The sequence below is a fragment of the Halyomorpha halys genome, unplaced genomic scaffold, assembly GCF_000696795.3.
Source record: "Halyomorpha halys isolate HHAL.00 unplaced genomic scaffold, Hhal_1.1 Scaffold87.1, whole genome shotgun sequence".
NCBI classification, from domain to species: domain Eukaryota; kingdom Metazoa; phylum Arthropoda; class Insecta; order Hemiptera; family Pentatomidae; genus Halyomorpha; species Halyomorpha halys.
Window position 1 is genome coordinate 1,404,881 of NW_027115705.1, and position 25,404 is coordinate 1,430,284.

At 30.6% G+C, this 25,404-nt stretch overlaps 1 protein-coding gene across 7 annotated transcripts in view; it reads right to left on the bottom strand.

The window, feature by feature from the left end:
* The window catches only part of Ae2 (Anion exchanger 2), a 310,706-nt gene that overhangs the window by 105,800 nt on the left and 179,502 nt on the right, over positions 1–25,404 (bottom strand). Inside the window, exon 1 of one of the 7 annotated variants that reach the window (XM_067052720.1) lies at positions 14,766–14,770. The exons of 4 other annotated variants lie outside the window; for them this stretch is intronic. The gene's annotated coding sequence lies outside the window, so the exon portion shown is untranslated. Of the gene's footprint in view, positions 1–8,723; positions 8,864–12,540; positions 12,561–14,765; positions 14,771–25,404 lie in introns of those variants that run through there. 2 more of the 7 variants (XM_014414796.1, XM_014414793.3) reach the window with 2 other exon arrangements.

The following is a 25,404-nucleotide window of genomic DNA, read 5'->3' on the forward strand; positions in this document are numbered from 1 at the left end:
GTTCCTAATAAAAAACAAAACAAAAAAACTTTAACAAATAATTCGAAAAAACAAAACAAAAATAAGAATATTTCATATATATACCTACTTTATTTAATTAATCCACAACTGTAAGGAATGTTTTACAAGCAAAGAAATTATTAGCATAAAATTATGAGGAAGAGAGATTAATTTTTTTTTCTTGTTAAATTACTGAGAGCTATTATTAAAAATATTTCTCAGCTCCCTCTTAGAATGCTCTATAAATAGGGTAAAAGAGATTCCTCTCAACGCGTTTTCCTATCATCCCCTGATATCAGCCCCACGCACCCATAGGATTTGGAAAAAAAAATATATAAATCATTAGTTTCCCTGATTGACGTAATTTTGATCTATCATTTAAAAATGGAGTGATAATTTACCAAACTTAGACAGTTCCTATAGGTCCACCATCTAAAAAAATTGTTCTATATTCTTCAACAAAATACAATAATATGAGAGGTTGAAACAGAGTATGCAATATCCTTTCAACGGAGGATTCTATAAAAATAGATCCTTGGTATAATGAGAAAACAAACGATTCTTCGCCATTCTTTTTGAATCATTTTCCTTTAACTTTTATTATTCAGACAATGGATATTTTCCACAAATGAATTTTTTTCTTTAATTAGTAAATTATAAATATCTAATCTTTAATTATACTTTCATACCAAATAAGACATTGAACCGGTGAGATGTAGTAAAATAAAATACACCTTAACTAATCTTATTTTCGAAGGTCCCTCAAAATGTTCATTTTTTTTTTTTTTTTTTAGTAATCATCTGATGATTTTAATAATACAACTTTTCTGGCGTCGTTTTCCACATGTTCAACATAGCGATACTAATTTGATATACCACAAGTTATCATGATTTCTATAGGGAGAAGGGAATTGGTAGCTCAAAAACAAATCTAATCTAAATTTGCAAACGTCAAGATTTTATACCAATTTTCAATCATTGCAAGTTTTCCCCTATCGAATCTGTTAAAACACTTATAGAGATAAGTCGATTAACTTCAAATGTTTAAACAAAACATTTACGGCTTACATTAGAGGAATGCAATACCTAACCCTGGGATATTTATTTTTTTTGTTGATTTCAAAATCCTTTATAACCAGGCAAAAAATCCGAACCAATTTTCTTAGTATACTAAAAAAAGGTTGATAACAAACGTACCAATGGACTAATAATTCGTGAAAAATAATAATAAATGCAGTCAAATTAAAAGAAGAAAAGAAGAGGGAGGAAATAAATGAGGTGTAAGTATGGTGAGATGTTTATTTCCTCTTTCCTCTCTTTCTTTCTTTTGATTATACCACATTTGTTATTATTTTTTTAATATTATTTTTTCATTATTACTCCAGTGGTACTTATTCAATTCAAATAATCTTTAGTGTACTGGTAATTAATATTTGTTTCTCAATAGGCATGTTTTGTGCCGTAGAGTAAATGTGACATGTTGTGACTTCTCGTGATTAATCCTAATTTTCCATCTTGTGCACCATATCTGTATATTGTTAAGACTATGTTGTAGTGTTAGTGTGGCCTGTAAAGGCTCTGTGAATCTCGAAATGATAGCAGTGTCATCGGCGTACGTCGCAGTTAGTATGTTGTCGCTTGTGATTATGAGTAAATCATTCCATTTAATTTATAAGTAATAAAGATGCCATAATCAGAGTCTGACATGAAATTAATTGATGACAACTGATGAGTCAACGTAAATTTATTAACACACTACCAGGATATTTGTGAATAACATTTAACAATTCCCGTAGCGTCAGTTATTGAACTATCACGAACTCCCAGCGGAACACCCGAACATAATCCTTTACAGTTTACAAATTATTAATGTCTGAAATATTGTAATGAATATTAAAATATTCTAATCCATAAGCACGGATACGTAAAAAATAAGCAAACGAGGGTAAAAATATAATCTAAAAATTAGTTTATGTTAATTTTACCCAAAAGGGCTTGTATCCGATTTCAGTTTAATTTCCCTAATTGAAGGCCGCGTTACTCACTTTAACTAACCAGCTTTGGGATCTCCCTCACTGTAGTCGAGGGATGTTCATCTGGATTAAAAACAATTTACAAATTTCGATTAAATAATATTTATCATATAAAGTCAAATTAACCAATTTTAATTCATTATGATTAAAATAAAAACAAATTATAGGAAAAAAAAAAAGTTCCAAAATGCAAGGTAGTTTCATATTAAACTTATATTATTAGTAATAATGGATACGAGATTTACGATTTACCATCAATTTTTAGTTAGCACAAGGGTAGAAGGGAAATGGAAAATCGGTTTAAAGAGGGGGATGGGATAAATCTCTTTGTGATAAGATGGAAGGTTGTTTTCCTCTCTCCTGGAAAACATTACACAATGAGAGGCCATTTTGGTAAAAGGATTATCAGGTAATAGGAATCCCGGAGCTCCGTTTATACAGCGAGAATTAGCAATGCATTTATAGCTACTTAACTCAATCACTTGAATTTTATTGAAATTGAGCTGTTTTTCTCTTTTTCTTCAAACCTCCATATTCTTTAGTACCCCGGATCTATCTCGTATGTTTCAGCAGTTTTTTTGATTTATTTCAATACCGTTACATAATTTTTTATAAAAAAATTTGGTGGAATCTTGGGAATTACTGTATCAATAAATTTACAGAAATAGATACTTACCAATAAATATTCTTCGAAAATATAACAGTTACCTACTTACTCGTATCTGGTAAGTAGGTAACTGTTATATTTTCATATTCATATATCAGACGACGTTTACGTCTGTAGAAGCTGGAATAGGGACCTCTTAAACTGATTTTTAAATTTCAATTTTAATAGAAAGGCATCATTGGATGACCTTAACCTTTATGCCTTCATGACATTTTTATTTTTTTAATTTAATTTTAATTTTATTTTTCCTTCTCTCTCTACATCTCATTCGCTGGTTGTAAAAATACTTTTACAGTTGTGAATAAACTAAATAAAGTAAAAAAAAAAAAAAAAAAAAGACTTTAATGTTTCATATATAACCGATCTAGACCGAACCATATACCATTCCTTCCACTATAAACTCCCTAACCACCCAAACCATTCTCTGCCATTCATGACAATTCTCAGAGCCGCCTGAAAAGAAGATGGCCACGAGACCTGCTAATGTAAAGACGTCATTAGAGTGCTACCAATGGGTAGTTTAGTAGCCTGTGTAACTCCATTATAAACTAAAATGAAAATTTACTTGTATATGAATGTACAGTAGTAAATAGCAATAAATAAATTTTAGGAGAAACTTTATTAAAAAACATTTGTACATCCGTTCTATTAAGGTTAAACTGATGGATTACTTCCATGCTAAATATTTCTTAACTTTATTTATGACAAAGATAAAATTTCTATTAAGTTCTTTATTTAAACATAGTGACAATATATCATTCCTAAATTACTATAATGCAACTTAATACTATCTTTATCGTTTACTAACTTGTATTTCTAATTTATTTATGATATCTATGTAGTGCACTTATATTATTTGTATCAGTTGTATAACTGATTGCATGTTCTATGTTTTAGTTATATGTATAGCTTCTCTTATTTTTCTGGTTTTAGTGTAATTAACAATTTCTAATATTTGTGGGTTTTTAAAAATATACCCTACAATAACTTTTCTTAAAATTTGGTAAAATCTTTCGAATAAATATATCAATAAATTTACGAAAGGAGATTTATCACTAGATATTTTCAATATAGCAGATTAAATTTGCGTAATTTTAAGTCCGAACATATTATGATTTCGATTCTATAAGTTCCTTTATCTCAGGATTGGAAATAGTTACAGATTTAAAATTTTTACGTCTTACGTTTGATGATCAATACCTATCCTTCACTGGCTTCCATTACCAGTGGAAGAGAAACACTGGGATCTCCGAGTTCTGCCTTACCATTCACGTAAAAAATAAGAAATAATTTTACTAGCACCATATCACACGTTTTCGATTTTATGTACTCATTTCCCCCATGCAATCCTACTATATTAATTATTTTTAATTAATTTTTTCATTAAAATCATAACTTGTTTCTTGATAAATGTCTTTTAGACCGAAATATTAGCAAAATAAATTAGTTTTATTTTTGTCCGCAGCCCTCATCATTGCGTCATTCATTTGATGCACGGTGAATTAAATCACTAAAAAATTAAAAATTTCATCATCATCATCATCATAAGCATTTTATCCTCTTTACCGCTTGCACAGTGTGGGGTTACAATTTGCATTGTCTGGACGATATATTTCGGTCTTGGACCATCTCCCTTCTCCAACCTCAGTCCATATACCGCCTCCTGAACGCCTCCTTAACACGCTCCTCCCAGGAAATGCGTGGTCTTCCGCTTAGCCTTCTTCCCTCCACGCGAGTCTCATTTGTCTTTCTAGCAGTTCTTTCCTGGTCCATCCGAAGGTGTCCGAACCATCTTAGCTTCTGCCCCACTAGGATGCTCTCAGCCGGTTTGACTCCAAGGTTAGTCCGAATAGTACTGTTCCATACTCTATCTCGTCGTGTCCTTCCTTCCACTTTACGAAGGTATCGCATCTCCATGGATTGGATCCGGCTCTTGTGTTTCGAAGTGAGGGTCCACGATTCGGAAGAGTAGGGAAGACTAGGGAGGAACGTCGATTTGTAGATCATTATTTTAGTTTTTCTTGTCACCTCCCTTTTGTCAAGGAAACCCCTTCGAAGTAAACTAAATATTCTCCCAGCTGCATTGGTTCTTAGAGAAACTTCCTCATCAATGTAGCCACTTTCGTTCAGATGAGCAGCTGGATATTTGAAATTCTGGACCTGCTCTAATCTTTCTTCGTTCGCTTCGATCATCCTCATTATTCTCCGGGGTTTCTTCCCTATCCTCATACATTTGGTCTTTTCCGGATTAATTTTTTTGTTTATCGAGGCCATTTCCTCTTGCAGAACACTTGTTGTATTGGAGGTCTCGGTCGCTGGAAGCCAGCAAAACCAGGTCATCCGCAAAAGCCAACACAGAAAATTTTTTGGGGTGTAAGTTCCTGTGTCCTGACTGCAACTATCTCATTCTAGGTTTAGCTTTCTTTATTGCTTTATCGATGACTACTATGAAGAGCAGCGGGCCCAAGAAACAACCTTGACGAATACCTGATTTTGTCTCGAATTCCTGCGATATGTGGTTCCTTGTCCTAACCACATACACTAGATTAAAAATTTACAAAAAAAAAAAATAATTGTTGTAGTATATTAGTATTACGCTGATTATAAAAGAGGTATCGATTGATAACAATCGATATAAACTGATTATTATGTTATCAATGGAAAAAGGTAAACCCTGTCAGTAGAATAAACTTATTGTTGGTTTTCCTTACTATCTCATTAGCATGTGTTTTTAACTTATATTATTAAATGTTAAGGCACTATAATTATAAATCCAATTATCATCTTTACATCGTTGGGTTAAAGCTCGTTATGACAGCCATACAATTTTAACTTAAGTGGGTAAGGATCTCGGATATAATATTACACCGGTGATAGATTGAAGGATACCGGTGGCTAACAGGTGTTTATCGAACTCTTCAACAAGCTCACAAGTGAGTCAGGAAGGAGAGACCAAAGTATACCTCTATAAGACACTCCTTCCTTAGAGGGAAGGGTTACAATCGTAACTTACAACTAGTTGTGACCTACACCATTATACATATAAATAATATTACAACTATCCTAACGATTTACTAACCAAATTGCCCCCCACACGGAGGCCAAAACAACAAAACAATAATGATAATAATAATAAAAGACTTAACACAGGTTCGTAACGCTGCCACCTGAATTACATTTCTATGTATTGTATGCTATTTCGAAACTCAAAAATAAAAAGCATTTCCCGCCTTAATTTCCTAACGCATTTCCACCTGCGTATACAGACTTTGAATTTTTTATGAAGCTTGCCTTTTACGTAAATATTGATTTTTAACAGAGAAGCGTATATGGAAGATAGGACATCTTGTTTATACCAAGTAACCATATATACGATTGTGTGCACGGGTTGTTCGTATCCAATCTCATAACTCCAAACTAAAGTCAGTACAAGAGTACAATTTCTCGAAATATAACAGTCATATTCAATGTATCACCGGCTTAATATTGTTACAAATCATTGACAAAAATTCGATGATATTGAGAATTTTTTTTCATTCTTGACTTAAAAAAAACCTAAACTGGTGATTTCTTCATAAAAACAGAAATTTATAAAGTTTTATTTTTTATCGTTGTTTTACCGAATAATAAAATTTTAAAAAATAATAATATAAATATAATCGTTTATTATACTAGACTACAATATAGTCTATAGACTACAAAAGTTAGGTATTAGCAGTTCGTGTAAGTGTCGCATTGCAGTCAACCGCCGTTGACGAAAATTACCTAATCGAGTAGTCAGGACTACGTGATTTATTTCTTTATTTTTTCAATATATATATTACATATAATCAATATATTATATGGTTAGTATAATATAAATTAAATTAAAGTCAAATATTGATTAATATTATCAAATATCTCTCTTTCTACAGAGCATGTTGTTGCACTATATATTTAACTTCTTCATAACAATGATGAAACAAATAATGTATATATATAATTTTTTTTTTTGGGGGGGAGGGTCGATGGGGGGAAGGTCTTCCATCGAAGAATTATATTATTTCTTCCTGAAAAAAATATTGACGGACCCAGGTGTGAATCGAAACTATAACGGTCTGAGCCATGCACTTGGGGTAAACCCCCACCGTGTTCAACTATGACGTCCTTGTATAGATATAAAATAATGTCACTTTATAAATATTATCATTTTATTAAAATATAAAATAAAGAGAGGTTGTTTATTTTATTTTCATATCCCAAAAATACATCAAATGCTTTTATGAAGGTTCTGACGGACGACCTTACTAAAGTGCATATCTTCAGCTTCTATTCACAAAATTATCTTTCATAAAGGCCCTTTAACGCTTTTCATTGCAGATCAAGTAATAGTTCCTAAGTGGTTGGTATAAATAGAAGGGGTGATTATAAAACGAGAGTTTTCTTTAGAGCAGCTAAAGATGTGGATTTAAAGGATACCTTTAGTAAAGTATTCCTTAAGGTCATTTTAAATACAGCCTCTAAATCTATGGGTGTAAAAAGTATGATTTAAAGGAGTGTTATAATGGTAATTGTATAGTATAAAATAATTCTAATTAATTAAATCGATACTATTCATATTTACAATGTTATTTACAATATATCAAATAAATATATCCTCGAGGAGTTAGGTGATGTAACTTTTTATATTGTTGTATTTTTTTTTTTGTTTTAGTGATGGCTTTTGTTGTTTGGAAAGGACTTAGTAGTGAAGAAGTCAGCGTACCACTGACGTTACATGTCAGTGGTGTACCAGTGACGAGTAGGTTGATGCTAGTAGGTGAAATTTATTTTCCAGTTTTTTTAATAAAGGATGTACAAAAAATAAAATACATTAAACATCCTTAAAATTCCCAGAAGTCTACTATTGGCAATGTGTAAACGGTAAAACGGCAGTCAACTGGAATTTCCATCACTCTCTGCCAGTGACATCAGTCGAATTCAGTTGGCGTGCCAGCCACTGGCAATGTGTGAACTAGTCTTCCCCTAAGCTGATAGGTCAAGTCAGCACTGATGTTAGATATGGAGTCGAAAATAAAGATTACTAACTGAGAGATTAGGAATAATGACCCACAAGTGGTTGATACCTTAAAATAATTTAAAAAAACAACATAGGAATGATTTTAATTTATCTTTAACCATTGGTTCAACGGTATAATAAATAGCTTATAAAGATGATACTTTGTAATCTGTTTTGTAGAAATAATGGTAGAATTATTAAAAGGAAATTGTGAAGCAGGGTAAAATATTTTTTTACACAAAAGATAAACTAATTCAAGCTCATAAACTTAATAAAATACATTTTTTGACGGCAATTCAATTTTGAAATGGGGTGGATTCCTAAATATGATGATATATCTTACCAGTACAATGATTCTTGAGAGTTTACCTTGGTGAATTATTTAATAATTGATACAAGATTTTTCAAACTATAACTAAAAAAAATTATTATCAGAATGTAAAATTTAATAAATAAAAAATTACAAACTAACATGCTCGACACATATTGCAATAAGAAAAAAAATCTGTATTTACTGCCGGTTTATTTACACATAATATAATTTTTAAAAACATCAATTCAAGTAAGTAAAGAAAGTTATTAAAAGAAACGGATTATATTTTTAAAAATCGAGCATCATGCTCAGCATACCAAAAAAAAAATTAAAATCAGGAGAAGAAAAAAATCACTTTACCATCATTTCCCATTAAAAACAATAAAACTAATGAATAATCTAATAATCAAGACAGTTTATGAAATAGTTCACTACAAAGGTGGTGTCATTCCGCAAGGCAATGGTAAGAGGAAGAGTAAATATAAAACTAGGAAAGTAATTATATATTTATATTTAATTATATAAGATATTTACCTACCACAAATCATTTTATATATTTTGGCATGCCATAATGCAAACATGCCGAATAAATTCAGTCAAAAGGAAAAGCCAGTAAACCAAACTATAATATGGTTCTGATATTGCCATTCGAGGATTTTATGATGCAATCACCTTTTTGGGCAACAAACTCAAAACTGCAGCTAGTCTTCACACCAAACTGTGGATATCGCGTATCCACAGAATTCTCCTTTCTCTCAAATGCGGCCAGGGAACAGTTTTAAGAGATTGTCTTCAGCATGAGGTCCTGTTAAAAGAGCTGTTGTAAAAGTATTGAGTAAGGATTAACTGAATAACTGATAAATCTGGAATGGAAAAAACAAATAAAGAGTTTGGAATTATAATTCTATTTGTAAATTCTAACTTTTAGGTTTTTGAATAGAAGGCACCAGCTAAACATTTTCGGAATTCAAAAATAACAAGCTTTTCTCCCAGCTTTAAACTCGCTTATATTTCCTTTTTAATTTCGTTTTTTTTTTTTTTTTTTTCAAATTACCGTAGACCCTAGATAATTAAATCTGTCTAATGTTTCCCTCTTATCTTTATATCACCGAAATTGTTGTTTCTGCTGCTAACTATATATTTTTATTTATCTGTATTTATTTCTAGACCTTTCTCCTAATTAAATCCTATAAACATTGTTATACTTTCATACAGTATTTGAAAAATTCCTTTTTTTCCCAACCCAGATTATTCGTGGGAAACGAGGAGCAATTACTGGAGGTGACTTACTGAAATATTTAATATTATTTTGATAATTATTATTACGTTGAAAAATTATATATCGTATCTGATAGAAAACCATTGAACCATTAAACGTTGCAATTTTAATGAGCTGTTTCTTATACATTATACTTTCTAATTTACTGTCTCATAAAATGATGATTAATTTTAAATATTTAAAATCAGTTCTGGGTTACTTTAATCCAAGTTAGTATTTTACATCCTTCGCCAAATTTATAAGGAATTGGTTATCATGCATTTTATGCGAAAAAACATAATTGTTGTGTAATTTCGAACAGTAAATGTTAAAAGCGTTTATTTGAATGTAATATTATGAAGCTTAGTACAAGTCATAGATGCACAGTAGGACACCTCTTAACCGCTGATAAATAAGAAATAGAGAGTTTATGTACTTAAAAAAAATTTAATGCTGTAAAAACAATTAAAATATGTCACAGGCATTTAAAAAAAATAAAGTTACTGCCATTGTTAACTTTTGAATGGTACGTACATTGTGTTTTCAATGTTTTCAAATCTATAATAAAATCTTTGTTTACAAATTACATAAGTAATAAAAAAAAGATTTATTCTATATTTCTACAAATAATTCCTTTTGAAATATGATACGATTAAACGGTCAGACTCTGATTAAGCTAGGGTCCTATTTCAGAGGCCGTTATCAGGGGATCTAGTGTACTTAATTACTTCACCCGAAATTACTGTTACTTCAATTATTTTTTACTATATTTTATTGTTTTTTGTATTTTTATGCGGTGCAACAAAATAAATATTATATTAACGCGGAAATAACCGCCTTTCTAACTAAAAGTATCTAATATTTTTTTTTATTTGAGTTTTAATGAAACTTTTAATAGCATGCGATTAATAATTTTACATAGATTGTTAGTAAAATACATTTTCTCGAATATTATCTATATATTCTCCGATAAATGCTTTATTGTAGAAACAAAATCAAATTGAAACCCAATATTCGCTAAATAAAACTGTTATTAAAAAAAAAACTTATCATTTTATTTATTATTATAAAAATAAGAAATACATTTAAAAATAGTTATTAACAAATAATGAGTATAAAATAACTTTTTATTCCATCATTGAAAATAAACTTTTATCTCTAAGGAACTGTTACCAGGAGTACGAGACGAGTTTGATGAGGGGTATGCATGCACTGGATGACACAGTATATGACGGCTAGTTCACAATGATAAAATGGTTTAAACTTGTACAGTGAGATTAATTATTTTTAATTAAAAATAAAAACAAAACTTGGGTCTTTTGCTTGTACGGCATATGTGCATTTTTCAGTGTAAGCGTCCCCGGACGATGTGATTCCAGGGGCTTAGAACGCTGGTTGAAGTTTAAACAACCTAAACGGAATTATAAGTAGCAATTAACAAATATCAAGTAATGCCATTTTACACTTAACTTTTGCATATTTTTTATTGTGAATTATTTTTCGTTTATCATCGTTATGAAAGCAAATATATTTTGATGTTTTTTTTTTTTAAATTACGTTCGATAACTCATACATTTTTTTTAAATTTACACATATACAGATATGATAGAGAAGCATAGAGTTTATTGCATGTATAATTAGTTTAGAAAATATTTACAATTTTTCAATAATAATTATACATATTAAATGGTTCATTTATGCCATTATTTTATTGTTGTTAATATTAAATATAGATAACACGTTCTGTATTCAGAGACCATGTTGAGATAGCTAGGGGGGATTATAGCAAGTCTAATGAGGGGTTAAGTTGATTAACCAAACTTAGGCAACCGCTGAATTTGCTTGGTATTCCCATATTATAACTGGGTTAGATATTTTAGTTATTATATTTTAATTTTTAATTAATATTTGATTAATTTATTCATTAAGTTTGTCTATACAACATAGAAACATTTAAAACATCTGTATTAATAGCTTTATAATTTTTTTTTTAAATTATTAAATACAAATATAATTTTAGTATTACACAGCTTTATTTGAATAATTTTTAACTTATTTATTGTCTGAAAATAAAAAAAAGGTTTACCAATTAATATTTATTGGTAAAACATAATATGTTTTATATCTATTCATAATTAAATATTCTAAAAGACATTACTAAATGTTCAAAGTAATTGTTTTAGGATTGCAAATCAGATAACTAGACAAATAGAAACAGATTTTAATTAATGGTGTAATTTTTATTCCTAAAAAAAAAAAGATATTTTCAATATTAACACTGTTAGTAAATAATTCGAAATTCAAAACCTGTTTATTATTTTTTTTTTAATAGCTATAATTTTTTTTTTAATCTATAATCGAAAACGATTGTTGGATTAATATTCTTAATTCCAATAAGTTGATAAATTAAATTTAAAACTAGTAATACTTCAAACATAAAAAATAAATAAATAATATACTATGATTTATGTTAGAATACCAATTTACAAGACAATATATCGTATAACTATAATTAAAAAATCGTCGCCAAGATTTAAATTTTTACTACCTTAAATCTATTGATTTTTAATATCTTTAATCTATATTAAATTTTGAAATTTAATATAGATTAAATTAATATTTATTTGAATTATAAATATATTCATAGTTGCGATCATTTGATTGAAGGATCATTTGAAAATTCAGGGACGTGGAGAAGCCCCTGCAGAATTCTCTCGCCCCGGCTAAACACCTAACAACTATGCAAGCTTCCTCAATGACATTACAAATTTTACATTCATTTAAACTTTATAATTTATCGGTTTTATAAATAGATTTTTTTTTGTGATTTGACCGTAGCTGAGACAAAAAAAAATATTCGCTATAATTATAGGATTCTTATTGTACTATTTAAGGTTATAATTGAATATTGATAAAGGTAAAAATTAATTTAAATTGAAGCAATTTAAATTTTCATTTGTTGAAGTTGGTGAAACGTTTTGTTATTATAGTGGTAAAGACAGGTGAGCAGACTCGAAATTAAGATAAAAATAATTTATTGATATACAATTTTTTTTTTTAATTTTATTGTTTTGTTATTGTTTTTATGTCAGGTATTACCGGAAATGCAAGTACATAAATATTAAATATAAATTATGTGAAAATAGCTGAGATGTAAGATGATGCGGAGGGAGAGATGAGGACTAGAGAGGGGAGAGAGAGGGAGTGATATGAGAGATGTGAGCTACTCACAGAGAGCGAGCGGCGGACGGGGCGGCTCGGCTTAGACTGGAGGCGGCGCTCGATACCCCTGACCTACCGCCCCCACCCTCCCTGACCCTCCCCACTCCCCTCCTCTGTACTATCATATAGTAAACTATAATTATATAGTATAAATATTACTTACTATAATGGGCTAAAGTGGCCTCTTAGTAGGCTCTGTGATTTGAGAATTCAGTTTTAGATGCGTAATGGTGTATATATTTTCCTTATTACAGATCCCAAACTGACCTAAACTGCTCTCCGTTGAGCAAGTTTAATTTTTCTAGTTATATTTTACTCTAAAATTCACTTGTTTTAATTTTTTGTATATTTATTTATTTTACTATTTATTTAAAAAAAATTTTCTGTTTTTATCACATATAAATACAACACCAAAATATCAAAGTGGAACAGCGACTAAAAGAAATAGATGTTTAAAGACTTGTTGCCAATCAGTTAGTTATAGCGAGGTTGGCAATCTAGCCGCAATAACAGATGATCTGCTGATTGGAAATCTCCGACTGAAACTGAACGGAACTTTGATTACGGTAGAATGTTCCCTTCTCCATACTTTTCAAATAAATATGATATTTAAGGGGTTTATTACTTTTATATTTTCATATTAAATTAAATTAACCACCACGGGGTCGGTTAGAATAATTTAAAAAACTCTCATAAAAGACTGAATGACAATAGTGAACAAGGAGAATAATAATAATTATTCCTTTAAAATGTTTTCCAATGGCATTAATTAACTTTTGAGCTGAACATTTTATTTTTTACGTTACAGTTACCAGGCCTATGGAGTTTGGGTAGGTTGGCCATATTTCAATTAATGTTCGCTAAAATAATTTTTAGTTAATAATTAATTTTTAAAATAAAATAGAAATATTAGGGAAAAATGAAAGGATTGCTCGTCAAACAAATTTTTCTAAAAAATAAAATAAAAAATAGTATTCATACAGAAAAACAAATCATCATAAAACACCCTTTCAGAATACTCGAACGCCGCTGAAAACATTGTTAATCCATGTAAAGCAGAACTTCACCCGGTAAGTAGCACTCAAGAATCCTTAGTGGCGGGAATAATAAGCAGTTGGCCAACCTACCTCTCGTGTCAACCAGTCCCAGCCTACCTATATTTATTTATTTTTTTTGGAATCACACAAGAATGGAAAGATAGAAAACAGCAAGTAGATTTTGACTATTACAGCACTTACAAGACAAACGGTCAAAACTTCCAATTCATTTCAGACTGATCTACATGACTATAATAAGGCCGATCTGGGCATACGGAGTTGAGCTTTGGGGCTCCACTAGACTTTCGAATTCCTCTCGTATCCAATCATAAATCCTTTGTAAAATTCTCAATCCTTTTTACGTTGTCACAAATTAAATCATCCATAAAGACCTTAATGTTCCATATGTAACCGATCTAGCCCGAAACAGATATCAATTCTTCCATTATAAAGTCCCTAACCATCAAAACCCTCTAGTTTCTAACCTCGCATCTTCTATTCCTGACAATCTTCTATTCCTGACAATCTTCCGCAGCGCTCAAAAAGAAGATGGCGTTGAGACCTTTTAGTGGAGAAATATGATTAGAGTACAATGAATGGGTAGTTCCTCTACATGCCTGATCACTCCAGTTTGATCTTACACCAAAATATTTTTTTTGAAACTGCTCTATTCATGAATGCAGGGAGGTAAATGAGTTGATAAATGTTTCCATTCACACTATATTTTCAGATAAAAAGTAAATTCAATAATATGGTTATTACTTTATTCACTTTTATTCATATTTTATTTTATTTGTTTTGAAGCAGAAAAATAAAAACATCAGACTTTATATCAGAGTCATAATCCAATGATACTACATTACACATACGACTGCCCAAATAAAATTTATATAGGACGACAATTCTGTATTCTGGTGGACATGAACTACTTAAGATAACTGAAAAGAATGTTGATGAGAGATCCTTCTGTTATCTCGTAAACATGACAAAGCCTAGGAAGGGCTCTCTCTGGATATTGTTTTTCCTCTTGCTTACTTGATATTGCGCCGCAGAAAGAGCTTTGTCAAGATCATCTTTTAGTAAGAACACAATATAAGAATTTTTATATCAACCTGGACGACACAGGACGAGTCAGACACTGCGCAAATATCTAAGTTTAATCACTAACAACTCCAGTACTGAATTCTGTACGATCACTGTTTGGTTGGACTGAGATAAACAATACAATAGTCGTTTGGCAATTCTATACATCCTTCGTTAACAAAAAGAAGAGAAAAGGGGGGCTTTAGACTGCTTTCCGCGATTTGATGGAGACCAAAAATTAATAAAAAGCTTCAACCAATTAATTAAAAACCATAACCAATCATAAATAATAAAAAACATATGATGGACTCAGTAAGACACAAATAATGCTAGAAGACACACAAAAAGAAACAATAGGATCAACAGAAAAACAGGTTTTTCTCAAAAACGGCTCGATACATTTTGAAACTCAATCAATCAATGTACAATTAAGAGGGATTTAATACTAGATAGGTTTATTAAAATAGTCTCAAATTTTCGAATTTAAAATTAACGAATTTTGAATAAAACCATCCTCTAAAATACCTTTAATTTTAGAAATCTTCGCCGAAGTCACTCTGATGAAGGCCTGGAATTTAGGTTGAAACTTCCACATAAATAAATTTTTGTTTGCTTATAAATATATATTTATATAAATAAAGTTTTGTTTATTATTGTATCTTTGCTAACCGCACCTCCGACCACCAAATCCTCATACCTCTAATTTTGTTTATTTCAAATAAATAACTAGTTCTTATAGTTAAAAATAATAAACAATGGGTAAATACAAAATACTAAAGAATTTGATGAATAAATAAAAGAGTAAAAAGGAAAAATAGAGACAGAAGCTTAAATCGGGAAAATGCCGATACCTCCCGATTTCTTTCGATTGCATAAATAAGTACAGGCCTTCCTTATTTGCTTTAGTACAAGTGCCCAAGAGGAGAAAAAAGTCAGTTTACCCCAATTTTTAATTACTTTAATAAAAACTATGCTTAATTACTATGGAAAATTGATGAGTCTGCCAAGTATAGTTAGAGAGAATACTAATTTCAAAAAATCCTTTTTTAAAAAAAATTATTAGGAGCTCAATATCTTTAAAACTACCAACAACGCTAAAAAACCTAATATAACATTATTTAAAGCAGAGTAAATTTACTAAAATATAATCCCTAACTGAATTGTTTACGTTCAATACTTCCCGAGATAAAATGTTTTTTTTAAGTTACATTTTATAAGAAATGTACTGAAACATCAGTTGTCAATGATTTTACTAGGGTTATTCATGATGTTGTGTTAAATGTAAAATGTTTTACCATGTTAAATGTTATAAGTAGCGAACTATGAGCAGCCCTATTTAAAGTCGTGTTAAATGTATAACATCTCCTAGGGGATTTTCTGAGCAACATGTTTTATAACCCTCCCTTCCAAAACTTAATCTTATTTTTGGTTTACTTCTATGTAAACTTATTGTTTACTTATTGTATCAAACTTATTGTTCACTTCTAAGTTTTGATTCAAGTAATTTATTACATCTTGTTGATCTTCCAACTTGAGTGGAAGAGAATCAAGATGAGCTAATTGATAACTATCATTACATTCTTATTATTATTGTCATCCATTGCTTTATTAGTTGTAGAAAATCCAAAATAATACTTACACAACCAAAACACAAACAACAAGCAAGTAACCAAACACAACAAATAAAACGGTGACGAGCTCAGCTGGTCTATTACATGACGTCATTCTCCATTTAACAGCTTCTCAACCATGTTATATGTTATATCGTTTTAGCAAGGTAAAAGAAGGAAATATTTCTCCTTTCCCATTAGTTTTTCCATTTAACATGTTAAACTAAAGATCATGAAGATCCCTACTGTGGGAAATCTTTTACTCGCGAACCATGAAACATGGATGTCAATTAGCACTCAAATTAAAGTTAGTTTAATGTAATATCAAGTAGTTCATGACGTTTATCTTCGTAGGGATAGTAGATTGTAATGATATTTGCTAACATAAATTAATTTCTAGCTGTTCAGACAAAATTCTGTAGGCAAATATCAAAAAAACTACTACCCATACGAAGAGAAACGTTATAAACTACATTACAGTACATTAAGCTACCTTCAATTTAAGTAATGACAGACATATGACCGCCTAATGGTTCCTAAAATATAGGTTTTCATAAACCGAACAACTAGAAATTATTTTGGCAAATATTGTGAATCCCATGGAGATACTTTAAAATAGGAATTTGTATAGTAAGTAAATGTTATGTGACTACACTAGATTTTTATTTTCTGCCGATTTGTAAAAATACTTTTTTCCGTGTACTGCACGCAATTTTTATTAAATACACTAAAAAGAATTAGCCAGAGAAGAGTTATGATATGAGAGGACGAAACGTGTCATATCGGATAATCTAAAAGCACCTCCATATCTTTAAAGCGGAGTAGAAATATAAATCAGAATGAAATAAAATGGAATCATAATCTTCACAAAAAATAATAATAATACTAATTATAAATAAAAACTGATGTGGCAAGAGAACAGTAGCAATTATGTAAGTAGTATGTCATTAATTCGTTTAAGGCTAGACCAGTTCCAGCGCCCAGTTACCCTTAAGGCGCCAATCACTGCTTTTTTTTTTTTAATTGCAGTAATCTGTTCCCATTGAGGATATTGATAGTTGACAAATTAACGCCAATCACTTTAATGAGTCACACATCCGACATCATATCTTATATTTATCTATTTACATTTCAAGAACGCAAAAAACAATACAACTATAATTGTATATACACTAACTATATTTTTTAGTTCTAATTCTATTTAGTGTAAAAATTCTATTTTTTCACTTTAAAATATGTTATGAAGGTATGTTAATATAAAACAATCATTAAAAAAAACAAAAAAAAAAACAGAGATTTCATAAACGTTGAGCATGCTGTAAAATTAAAATGGATTCAAATTGTTGTAAAGAAAAACAATTAATTTATTATTTTTACTTTTGAAAAATGAATTTTGCAGTGTTTCTTGTCATTCTGCTTCGTGCCGCTACTATCTTACGTTTGTATGAGAAGATGATCGGGGAGGGGAGGGGAGTTCAGTGGAGAACACAAATAAGTAAAGACGAATTTATTAGTGCCAACGCTTCGGCCAGAATTTCTAGCCTTCATCAGGGATGCTTTGAAGAGGTGGAGGTCCGATTCACTTGTGGACGTGTAAGGTTGTGGGGCTTAGTAGCGACCGGATCACTAAAATGTTAATAAACACTGAACCGACGTGTAGACCGAAACGTAAACGGAAGGATTCTGCTTGAAAAGGCGTCATTGGTGAGTATGTAGTTTGTAGAGAACGATTGGTGATATCGGCATTGAACCATCGGATTCCCTAGACCATTATTATTAATTATTAACACGCTTGTAGTTACCCCGAGCCTGCTTAATATACCTTATCCTCTGTGTTCTATCTTCAATCGAATTAATACTAAATCTCAGCTTTCGAAAGTCAATGTTCTCACTATCCCTTCAGAGCAATAACCACCTTCTTTCTTATACCTTTTCATTGCCTTTGTATCATCTACCCTACGGTCAAAACATTTTTGACGTATCTTTAAAAACACGGACGCTTTCATTTCTTGTTAGAGCTGGTGTACTTCCACGCCCTAGTTTTTTAGATCGGTTCAGTCCGAGTTGAGAGTTCGTAACATGGGGCTTTTTATATTGGTGGACTGTCAACCCCAACATCAGCTATACTGTTTTATCCGGGCTCGGGGACAGGTAGTGATGCCTAGCACGCTAACTCTACAGGCGCAGGAAGACGAATATTCACGGTAATAATTCATTTGTACCCATTTCCGTAAGCAGGTTAAAAATGCAAAATATAAAAAAAAAAAAAATAAAATCAGATGTTAAGTAGCTAACTTCGACGGTTATTGGCTTCTAGCAACCCTTAATATAGTTCTGCTGATCCTGACGAATACATTGAAGAAAAATATTAGGAAAGGAAAAGTCTGAAAATAGAGAGAAATTAAACTACTTTAAAGGAACGATCGAACTTCATCTTGTAATAATCGCGAGCACTGATTAAGGTTTAGCATAAATCAGGAGTTTTCTATCAAAACTTCTCAAAAGTATGGGTTTTTTCAAATCGAAGTTCTCAGTATAGATCTAGACATCTAAATTGTAGGAGACTATTCATTAAAAATATTTACAAATATGGCAAAGATGTAGCTGTAAGAGATAGAACAGATAGGTGAAGTAGATGGCATAGGTATGTTATAGTAATATGTAAAAGGTAGATATTAAGAAAATTGATAAAAATGAGAAATAAACATAGGGATTGAACAGCAAACGACTGAGACGAAAGGAGGGGAGTCAGGTATAACATCTCCCTATACCTTTTAGGAAGGGTAACATTTCTTATAGTATATAGGTGGGTAAACTGACAGAAACATCTAATCTCATTCAACTTATCCCGTTTATTTCAAAATTTAATTTTCCACTAGTCAAGTAAGTGTTGCAGATATATATTATAGTGAGTAGGTTGGTCGATGCACGACTTGTCACAATCTCACAGAGATCATAAAAAAAAAAATCCGGGCGAACCCATCCCACCAAGACCCCAAGGAGCGACTTTCCAATATCACTTTGGAAATATTTGTTCAAACCAGGAGACTTTAAGACAATTAAATCGAGTAATATTTAAAAAGCGCCTTAAATTGGAAAACGGTACTTATAATAAATATCTACTAATAATAATATTTCCAGTAAAAATTCAACTGGTTTACATGTTCCTAGATAAATTTTTAAATTATAATTTTCCTAAAGTGAATATATTAACTCCTGTTAGAAAATTCCTGAAATATATCCATTATCTTGCCGGATTGCCCATAACCCACAAAAATCTATTTTTCATACAATCATAAGAAATGGAAATAGACAGTAGGCCAGGTAATTTTTCACAACAAAATAACGTTTAGGACGACAATTTTAATATCGTGGGGGAACATCACTTATGAAAATAACTTGAGAATCCAATGTTTGAGTGTTATTACTAAATTGTTTTGAGTAACATTATTTTTCATCCATTAACTAAATTGAACACTTCCAAGAGGGTGTTGAAAATAACTTTAATCTCTTTGATAGCTGTCAATACGTATGTGTGTGGATCATATATTATAAAGCCACCGAAATGGAATATTGGATTTCCCTTGAATATGAATATGAAATATGAATAATAAGCAATTATAAAATTATTTAGACATACGTTTGCTGTAATAATATTTAATAGGAGTTCAAGAAACACATTAAAAAACGAGGAGAAGATGGTTGGGGGTGTGGTCAATGAAAACACAAATAAGTATGATTAACTTATTTTAATGTGCCGGCGTTTCGGCTAGAGTTTCTAGCCTTCTTCAGGGCTAAAAACAAGACAAGATAACAACCACAGTAAGTATAGAAAAATAAAAAATATAAAAAGAAAGTATAAACAGAATAATTTTACACATACAATGAATGTTTATACTTTCTTTTTATATTTTTTATTTTTCTATACTTACTGTGGTTGTTATCTTGTTTTGTTTTTAGCCCTGAAGAAGGCTAGAAACTCTAGCCGAAATGTCGGCACATTAAAATAAGTAAATCATACTTATTTGTGTTTTCATTGACCGCACCCCCCAACCATCTTCTCCTCATTTATCATCCACGGTCAACTATCTCTCATAATCACATTAAAAAACGTTGTGTTGCCCAACTGCCTTTGGATTGCTACATACACAGCATACTTAAAACAAGTTGAACAATTGGTTTTTGACAATTGGACTTCACCCAGAGCCGGGTAAATAAAAACAAAAACAAATAAATGTAGAAAACAGAGCAAAACAAAAATTATGAGTCTAATTGAATAAAAAAAGTGATTTTAAATTCTACTTTTCCAATTTTATAATATTGATTTTCAAGAATATTTATTTTTGGAATTGTACCATTTTAATAAAATAACGTGTACCTGACCAGTAGGATTGATATGTGTAATCAATAATAATTACATTAACAAACCTGAAACGATAAAATTAAATTAATACTTTTCTTCTTGATTCATAAATATGTTTTTATTTAAACAAATACTTCATTTCAGCTCTCCTATATCCTATCCATTTATCGAGAAATTCAGTACTACGTAAAATGAAATCGAAAATAGTCTTGTGAAACACAGGACCCGTTCTTGGAATTTACTCTACAATTTATTTGCAGTACTTCACAAATCGTAGCAATGAGCTTTTTTTTTTAAGCAAGTGGTTATAATGCGTTCCTGGAATTGTGGAGGAGTGAAAAGAGTTGGATATAAGTGAAATCACTATGTAAATAAGATGAGCAAAGACATTTTTTTTTTTCGAGTATGAGATTACCGAAGAATCATCTTTAAATAGTAGACGATTTTTTTTATTAAATCGGTTTAATGGTCGTAGTATATCGGCCGTAATAAATCGAAGTAGACACAACCTCCCACGTGATTGCAGGACATCCGCTGGATTAGTTTCGGTCGTAATATCCATTTATAACTCCTACAATAGAAACTATTGCATTTTTGGTCAGAAGGATAAGCGTGTAGCAGCCTATAAATCCAATTGAAATACAAAGTTAACGAATAAAGGCTTTGGGAATACTAAACATCGAGGCTAAGTAGAATGTAAAATATGTATTTCCATTTTTTTTTTTTTTTTTTTTTTTTTTTTTTAGTATAAAAGTGACATGTAAATAAAAAAGATACAAAAAGACATTTAAAAAACTAACAGAAAACATAAATAAAAGTAGTAAATAAGTAAAAATTTCAAAATCTCGGTTTAAGTTCGGATTTTAACTTTTTTTTAAATACATTTTCTGATTGCTAAAGTATACATGATCATAGGACAATAGTTTTAGTTACAGTTAAACTCTTGTAAAGTGCTGTTGGAGTTCTAGCAACGGCCAACTTTTCTACTCAAGTCATGAGTGTATGCCGCTCGAGCGTTTTAACTCTGTTTCAAGTAAGACCTGAGAGAGAAGCACTAGGATCTCTTGAAGCCCTGCTTTGCCTTTCACACAATGGTGGCAAAGCTTGGCTTTGAGTTCCCAAGAATGAATATATATATATTACAAATAGGAGCGAGCGTATATTAATTTTATTTTTACTTAAATTCAATTTTTTATTAGTTATCACTAAATAAGTTTTTATTTTCCTTATTATGTTTTTATTTATTTTATTATTTAAATTTTGTAATTACTATTGCTATTATTTACATTTTTTTTTGTATATATGATATAAAGTGTCGCACGACTGTCGTAAGACACGATGCTACTTACTCCAAGGACCAGAGTTCGAAACCGGCTGGGCAGAAAATCTTTTTCTGTTACACTGTAGCCGTGAGTCAACCCTATGGGTTCTTGGAGCCCTCCTGGGGTCCACCTAGCCTGTTAAATTGGGTAAAAATCTGGCGGTCGATCGAGATTCTGACCAAAACACCTCCTAGCACAACGTTGGTCTAGTAACAGTACTGCCTTACTGTTTTTTACTTACTTACTTATTTTTAATAAATGATATGAGTGTAAAAATTGAACTCTAATACATATTGTTCATAATACCAATATATTGTATTATTATTCTTGAATAAATCAGTATTTCTAAATATAAAGTTTCAGTGATAAATTAATTGAAGTAAATTTACAAATCGTATTTGACTGAAAATAATAATTCATTATCTACCTAATTAGTAATTGCTCTAATTGAAATAACAACATAACGAGGCTAATTATTTGATTCTATTTATAAATACCCTGCCTCTGTAATCGTCAACACGACACGGAAACTAGAGATGCAACTTTCATGAGCAACTTAATGAGAACCAGATGGAAGAAAGTTTAAATTATCCTATTTATAGTTATATAATAACCCTGCTTTGTTTTCCTTCTTGTTTGAGATAAATATAAGCGGTTTGTAAATTGTGTACAGATTGTCAAAGTTTATTGTTTACCTGAATTCGAATAGAATGGAGGATTGAAAAATATATGAATGTTTGTTTGCAAGAACAAAACATTTTACAAAAATAATTAAAATATCTAATCCAAGATATACAGCCTTACCACAGTGATCCCTTATCGAACCAATAATTTTTTTGTGATTAAATATTATAGTTATTAACATAAAGTCATGAATAATAACTCATGGAATTTTTATGACTGAATGTATCTATACACAAGATGTTCAGGACTCGGCACATTGTTAATTTTATGTCTATGAATTAAAAATAAATAAATAAATAAGGTGAGAATTATATTTATTATCATCATCATCCGTATTTAGCCATAAATCAGAGGAAAAATAATTTTTTTTTCGTACTCTTTATTAAAATAGAATTAATCATGAATACATAAGTATAAATAAATACATGAAATGTATTATATATACTATTCTGAGTCTTCTCCTTTTGGTTGCCTTGTGGCATCAAGACATACTCAACACGTAATGTTTGTCCAACTGCGGATGTTGGCTGCCACTTGTAATCATCTAATCTGAATAGCACAATTAAAACAAACATATCTCGTCTTGTCACGAGTTGCTAAGTATGTATACTCCGAATTAATGTGATTTATTTTATTTATACTTTCAGGCATTCAATATTATAGACTGTGACTCTATAGACTATAGTGTTCAAGACTCGTCTGGCTCCCTCCTTTTTCTCCCAAAATTTCGAAATGGATCATGATAGGTCATAGTTTTGTTGAATGGTGATTTTGTTGCCAATAAAGTCGACTTATAAACATCCTTTAGCATTTTTTTTTCTTTTAGGGTGTGTAATGGCGGAAAATAGATCATATGACCCATATCATATGGGTGTTCAAAACTGGATTGATACCCTCACTTTCTTTTTCTTTTTTTTATTTATAAATTTTGAGATTGACGACTTGAAAATTAGTAGGTCTTAGTTAGGTTAAATGAAGTTCCTTTACTTTAAATTAGAAAGTCCCGTGGCCATCTTCTTTTCAGACGCCTCGGAGGATTATCAGGGATGTTAAAGGGTTAGGATGGTTAAAGAGTCTGGAATGAAAAGACGCATATCTGTTTTGGGTCAAATCTGCAACGAATGGGATGTTAAGGTCTTTGTGAATGAGTTTATTTGTAACGTAATAAGGAGCATCAAGGATTTTACGTAGGATTTTGGACTGTAACGATTGGATGCGGGAAGAATTTGATGGTTTGGTGGAGCCCCAGAGCTCAATTCCATATGTCCAAATTGGTCTGATTATCGTAGTGTATACTATTTTTTTGTAGTGAATGGGAAGTTTAGAGCGTTTGTCAAGTAAGTGTTGTAGCAATCGGAATCTACAAACAGTTTCTTGTCGTTTAAGTCTTGTGTGTGGATTCCAAGTAAGTCTCTTGTCAAGATGGAGTCCTAAGTATCGAATCTTTTCAATAAAATAAATTTAAATTTCAAAATAGTTGTAACTGTTCAAATAAACAGCCTTAATTGTAGCTGAACACATATGAAATATAAATGCGAGGAAATATTGAGGAATTATATTAATACATAACATTGAGTTCATACGAAACCTTTAATTTATTCAGGTATAGTGTGTGAATAGTTAACAAGAATCTCTAAATAAGTTTGCCAATATATAGATAACATTAAACAATGTTGTCCATCGCCAATTATAAATATATTAAAGCTTTCAGACGAACAAGTAGACAATGACAAGATATAAAGTGAATGCTGCCTCAAAGCGACATTAAACCGCACAGTGCATAACCAGTTCTGAAGTCCGCCGCGCTTTTATTGCCAATAAAAGAATCCACAATAAAACCTAACTGCTCTTTCTTCTAATAAATTCAAAGACCCCAGCAGTTAACCATGATAAGATCGAATTCCCTTCGATTAATTTATAATCGATGAGAAATTAATAGATAATTAATTATTAATATTACATTACACACCAATGATATTAGAAATAAAATCCTTTGTTCACGTTTCTAACTTAATAACAACTGATTAGAAAATTTTATTTATTTCGATTTTAAACTTTCAGGTCAACACTAGCTATGATTTATTGGAACTATGAATATTTAAATAAGTTCACCACTTAAATAAGTATTAAATACAAAAATTATATTTAAGCAAACAAAAATTTAAAATATTCAAAGTTTATAATTAAATTAAAAAGAAACAATTACTCGACGGAATTTTCATCATACATATATACATATATAGGAGACGGAGTGTTATTATTTTGATATAAAACACTATAATAATACAAATTTAAATACTGTTTGGCTGAAGCTTATTTCTTATTTAGAAATTTAGATACATTTAAGGTCAGCCCTCATATTATATTCTAAAAATATTTTTAACCACAAGACCGGTGTAACAACTGTATAATGATAATGTCTGTTTTGACATTTTTTCAATGTATAAGAAAAATTTAAATTTTTTCGTGAAACAAGGGATACGATATTTATTTTAATAGGATCTCTCTCACTCTCGGCATTCGCCAAAAATAGCATCTATCCGGACCTACGTCAAGGGTGAGGCTGAAGTTTTAATATTCATAAAGTCCCAAACGATACTCCCAGTCCCGAATAACACTGCTTGCTGCATTTGTTTCAACTTATTTAATAATGGTATGTTTCAAGTCCTTAATGCTTTATTTCAGAAGAAGAAAATTCAAATAAAGAATTCAGGTATACTGATCAACTAATAAAAAATATATGTACTATAATAATTTTAAAAAAAATTAATATA